Genomic DNA, 6,368 nt, shown 5'->3' on the forward strand with positions numbered 1-6,368 from the left:
GAACAATAGGAGGGCAGGATAACCTTTGCTGCAGCACAAACCGGTAATCTCACTAGTAACAAGAGGTCCATGGCTTCTCCTGCTAACCGTTAGCTAAAAACTTTTCCCAGTAAAGGTTATTCCTTTTTCCAGAATATGTGACTCTGACACTATAGAATTCACTCTTAGCCACCTTGGAGGACAGCCCTAAATGATTTCTTATAGGTCAAATAAAAATTTCTGCTTTACAAAGCACTCAGGAGTAAAAGGTTTTGAGAGGGAGCTGTGTTAAAGGGTACAAGGTGAGAAGAGGTCTGCTGACAGGGAATGGTTTTTAACACAACTGGATAAACATGGGAGTACTTGGAGCCATATGGCACCTCATGCCCCAGCCCAAGTAGACAATGGTTTAATTGTCCTTCTAACTTGCTCACCCTTCCAATGAAAAATGCACAGGCTTTGGGACATGAAGAGTAGAATTATAAGTCCTGACTCGCCTGCTATTGTGTGAATTTATCAAGCAAGTTTGGCTTCTAACACAGTTGTTCAAAACCCTGCTGCATTTATTTACCTAAATCCAATTTAATTTGCCTCTGAGACATCATTCTGCTGAGATGTAGGAAATTCATTCTCTGTATCCCCTCAAACCCTGGCAGGAATTACGCAAAGATTCCGGGGGGATGTCGTATGTAGCACCACAGCACTGGGGAGACCACCTGTTGGTGATGGGATGCCCACTGTCCCATTGTCCAGTCTACCTGCTCCCACCTTGCTCCTGTCCACAGCACATGGGCATCTCACCAGGCCTGGGAAGCAGTCTTCCCATAAGCACTGCTTGGTCATTTCTCCACTGAAGTCTTCCACCTTCTCCTCCAGGGGATAGGGCCTACCAATGTGGCTGTCCCCCTCTGAAGGACCCTTAACCCCCTCCTGATAGCAGTTGCCTAAAATCATTGAAGAGCTTTCTCATGACTTTGAAATTAAAAACTACCTCCAGATTCCCATTTCAGTGGGTTTTGCCTCTGTCTCTTCTAAGTCTCCCAACTCTCTGTTTCCCCTTCTTGATAATCCTTAACTGTCTCCTGTACAAGTGGAGGAAAGAGAACAACCTACTGTTACAGGATTTCTGTTCCTTTAGTGCCTGTGGTTCTGAGTCACACCATTTCCAAGACTGAAGAGGTAGACCAGACGAGGATGGTAGCAGCAGAGTTTATTGATAGTATTAAGTGATGGTACAAAACTTGTCAAGAGGGAGAGGATCTGAGAGGGTTGCCACTGGAGTTTCTAAGTCTAAGGATTTTTTATAGGCTTGTTGGTGGGCTGTTTTAATATGATTTTTAATAAAGATTTTATTTATTTATTTGACAGAGAGAGAGACAGAGATAGGGACAGAGAGCACAAACAGGAGAAGGAGAAGCAGGAGCCCTAGTGAGCAGGGAGCCTGATGCAGAGCATGATACCAGGACTCTGGGATCATGACCTGAACTGAAGGCAGATGCTTAACCAACTGAGCCACCCAGGCGCCCCTGTTTTGATATGATTAACCCTCCATGTGCCTGTCACCCAGTCAGGTTTTTGTCATCTACCTATCACAGGGGAAAAGGTGGAGGGTCCTTCCAGGGTGGTGTAAAATCCCTTTAAGGGTGGTTTTCTCTTGGGGCAGGGGGGCCCCTAGTCCCTGCCTCTCTTTCTTCTGACTATCCTTCATTACTACCGAATAAACAAACTCTTTCCCTCAGAATATGAGTTTATTTACATAGGATCAAAAGCTTAATACATATACACCGGAAACTAATAACACCATATGTTAACTAACTGGAATTAAAATAAAAACTTAGGGACGCTTGGGTGGTTCAGTGGTTGAGCATCTGCCTTCGGCTCAGGGTGTGTTCCCAGGGTCCTGAGAGCGAGTCCCACATCAGGCTCCCCACAGGGAGCCTGCTTCTCCCTCTGCTTCTCTCTCCGTGTCTCTCATGAATAAATACATAAATCTTTAAAAAATAAATAAATAAAATAAAAACTTAAACTCAGTACATGTTGATGATGATGACTGCAAAAAGCATTAGTAAAACACTCTGCAGTTAGCATGGAATTAAGTGCTATGAAGAATAAAAGACATCCTTAGAAGACAAGATCCTTCTCCAAAAGATTGCAGTCAGTTGGAACATGAAATGCACCTAAGAGCATGTACTTCAGAGAACATGAACAGAAATCTAACAAAGAATGGAATTATTCAGTAGTTAAGTAGAAAACAAAACAGCCCGTGTGAAGTTTACTTGTAGATGGTCCATAAGGAGTTAACCATGAATTAGGAAAGGGACAGATCCTGAGCTGGGATAGCTAGAAAAATGGAATCCTCACTAACTTTGGAGGATACATAGATACAAACAGAAGACACACACACACTCCTGTAGAGGCCGAAAAAACATGCAGTGAAGGAAAAATAGTGAAGGCACTGGTCTGACTCTACATAGTTACATAGGGTTACACAGTTAACAATATCCTTAAGTGGGATCCCTGGGTGGCGCAGTGGTTTAGCGCCGGTCTTTGGCCTAGGGCGTGATCCTGGAGACCCGGGATCGAATTCCACGTCAGGCTCCCGGTGCATGGAGCCTGCTTCTCCCTCTGCCTGTGTCTCTGCCTCTCTCTCTCTCTCTCTCTCTCTCTCTCTCTCTCTCTGTGACTATCATAAATAAAAAAAATTTAAAAAATTAAAATAATAAAACCTAAACTCTAATTGTTTATAAATTCCATAGCCATTTATTATTCCTCTACCTTGTGGGCAGCACTGGGAATAGGACATAGGGAAAGAGGAAAAAAATACCGACTATAAATTAAATGAGCTAACATAGGCTTACTAGGCTAGCACTTTACATGTCTTATCTCACTTTATCTAAGTCAATCCCTCCAGCAAAACCAAACAAGCATTTTGTGCATTTTACATTTTTGAAATAGAGACTGAGTACCAGAGACACTGAGTAACTCATGCAAACTACACGGCTAGTATACAGCTTATAAACAATTTGAGACAAAAGATATAGTCATTCAAATAAGTAGTTACTGTGCACTCAGTGTAAAGGATACAAAGGAGAGGATGAAGACTATAGAAGTAATTATATGATTAATGAGAGCAAATAACTTTGGCAAGGATTATGATAACAAGCTTTACAGATTAATGTGACCAAATCTAAACTAGTGTTTTTCACCCTATTGCACATTAGAAACCAATGGGGGAGCTTTAAAAGAATCTGATGTTTGGATCCTATGCCCAGAAATTCTGATGTAGCTGATCTGAGGTATAGTCTGGGCTTTAGAATTTTAACAGCACAGATTCTAATGTGCAGGCAAGGTTGAGACTCTGTGTTCTAGAACAGTGCTTTGAGGCTTTAGAGATCATACAGATAACCTGGCGAGGCTCTTTTACTGAAGATTCTGATTCAGTAGGTCTGTGGTAGAGCCCAGATTCTTCATTTCTTTCCTATGCCTATGTGCTGAAATGGCAGCATGCATAAAGTACTAATGGAACCCAGAGGAAGGGGTGTTTCTAATTGCTTGGGGACAATGTGGATTAGGCAAAATAACTGATATCTCCCTGGCCTGAGCATGGGTTTTGGACTCAGGACAATACAATCTTTTCACACCAAAACAGATCTTTTTTTTTTTTTCCCTCCAGCAAAGTTAACTACCCTCTTGAATGCAACAGCATTCTCTGAAATCCCAGTTTTCACGACTCCATGCATCATCAGCTAGTTCTGTCCTTTTAACACAACCTCATAATTCAATTATACCAATTCTTAGATTACAGAGTTCCAATCCATAGTTCCCAGCACTTTTAATCTATATATCAATCTGTCAATCTATATATCAGTATCTATCACCTTCCTATAACCTTTTCTTCTTGCCTTCCAAAGATTCCATGACACATCATTAGCAATCACTTTATCTGCTTTCTCTCAATTGAATGTTCATTGAGAAAATCATACCACCATGCCAATCTGGACTCACTTTAAATTGAAAATAGGCACTCAGTCCTGCTGACAATATCACAATCTTTCCACAGTTCACCTTTTCACTTCAAAATATATCTCTGGTCTTCTCACTCCTCCCTCTTCTTACCCCCTTTTTTGCCTTACTCTTAGCTGAAGACCTCATCTCATTTTATTAAGAAAATGTATATCATCTAATAGGAACTACTTTATTCTCCCACCAATATACAAACATCTGCATCTGAATTCATCTTCTGCTTTTTCCTTCTTGTTAAAATGATGGAAATCTAGGTAATTTTCAAAGGCCCACTTATGCTTTGGATCCATTCCTTCATTCTCCCCTATAATTCCATTCCTGTAGGTATTTTCTTTTTCTCTAACATCAACAATTTCTGTACTACATCATCCCTACCACATCACTTATCTGCCAACACAACAACATTAACAAAAAGCTTCCCTTGGTCTGCTTAACCCACTCACCATCCTATTTCTCTGATCTTCATCCCCCACCCTTACCCCACCAGAATAACTCCAAGAAACCAACCAAAGAAACAAAACCTGAATCCATGTCCACACTTGTTCATCTTTTGTTCTTCAGTCTTTCTACCTCACTACACCTTGAAACTAGTCTTGCCAGAAACTAATGATTGCCATGTTGCCAAATCCATTGATCATTTCTGTGTCCTCACCACTTCCATGCAGCATTTGCTACAGTTGACCACTTCCTTTCACTTATAAAACTTCCTTCTCTTGACTTCTATGACATCAACTTCTTATCTCACAGGTTGTTCCTTCTCAGTCTCTTGCTGGCTCTTCATCCTCTGTCCAATTTTGAAATGTTGGAGCTTCTCATGCTCAGTTCTCAGTCTACAGTCTGCTTAGGTTATATCATGGAATCCCAAGGTTTTAGGTTTCATGTATAAACTCATAACTGCCAATTTTATGTCTCCAGCCTAGAATCAGACCAATATATCCATCTGTTTACTTGGCATTATCATTTGTATAATAGGTCTCTCAGACTTGATTATTGTCAATGCCACTGATGAAAGACCACTCGGAATAAAACTATTGTTGAGCAAGGTGGGTTTATTGTTTCAGTAGGTGAGAATATACACCATGGAGAACCTTGGGCGTTTCAGTAAGGGGGCGTTAGAAATTTGGACTTGTTATATGACTAGGGAAGGATTCAAGGGAAAGGGGCTTTGATTTGGATTGGAACCTACAAGGAGGCAGGAGTAATTTTATAACTATATTTTAATAAGTATTATCTAGAAGGACTGAGTATTATCTATTGGGCTGAGGCTAAGACTATAATTGGAAAAAAAAAAAAAGCAGCAGTCACTCATATCAGCCAGGATAGGAAAATGTTTGCTCATTTTGTGGCTCAGACAATGTTTATGTTTTGCCTATGTTCAGGTATGATTACAGATACAATGATAAAAATAACTTTTATTTTTGTCTTGATTTATCATGGTCATAGAGTGGCTTTGTCTGATGTTGATGTTCTGTGAATTTACACCTCCCCTTATCACTTCCCCCAACATACCAAGTTCATTGCTACCTCTGCACCTTCTCTATCCTTTGCCTGGTAGTCTCTTTCCCTATTGGTCCCATCATGGTACCTCCTTTCTAGTCACTAACACATCCTTCTACTTTATTTCCTTCAGAGCACTCAGCAATATCTGGAAGAAATTTGTTCATTTGTTCATTTCTCTGTTGTTGCTTCCTTACTGGACTTTTGCTTCCCAAGGGGATGGTGTTTTTCTGTGGTGTTCACGGGTGCGAGGCAACCCCATCCTCTAGAAATCTGCCTTACAGCCCAGGGGGGCTCGATAAACCTACACTGACTGAACGAATGTTTGAACGTCGCTGGGCTCATTTCTGCAACAGAGTCCTACACAACAAGCAATTGCATTTTTTGTTTTAATGAAGTAGGGCATTCCACAAAAAGAAGTGAGAAGCATGGGGTCAGGAAAGTGACCACCTTTAATTCATAGTATGTGCCCAGCGTCTAGTGTGACCACGGTAGGTCAGGATCTGCTCTTTTCTAGAACCTGAGGGTCTGCTGTCTCTGAATTACCTGAAAATAGTGCTGGACCCTTAACCGTACGGTTCACCTCTTTCTTTCTTTCTTTCTTTCTTTCTTTCTTTCTTTCTTTCTTTCTTTTTTTAGCAAAGAATTTTGTTTTTTTAAAGCAAAGAATTTTGTTTTTTATTTTTTTAAAAATTTTTATTTATAATAGTCACAGAGAGAGAGAGAGAGAGAGGCAGAGCCACAGGCAGAGGGAGAAGCAGGCTCCATGCACCGGGAGCCTGACGTGGGATTCGATCCCGCGTCTCCAGGATCGCGCCCTGGGCCAAAGGCAGGCGCCAAACCGCTGCGCCACCCAGGGATCCCGAATT

The sequence above is a fragment of the Nyctereutes procyonoides genome, unplaced genomic scaffold, assembly GCF_905146905.1.
Source record: "Nyctereutes procyonoides isolate TBG_1078 unplaced genomic scaffold, NYPRO_anot_genome, whole genome shotgun sequence".
NCBI lineage: Eukaryota > Metazoa > Chordata > Mammalia > Carnivora > Canidae > Nyctereutes > Nyctereutes procyonoides.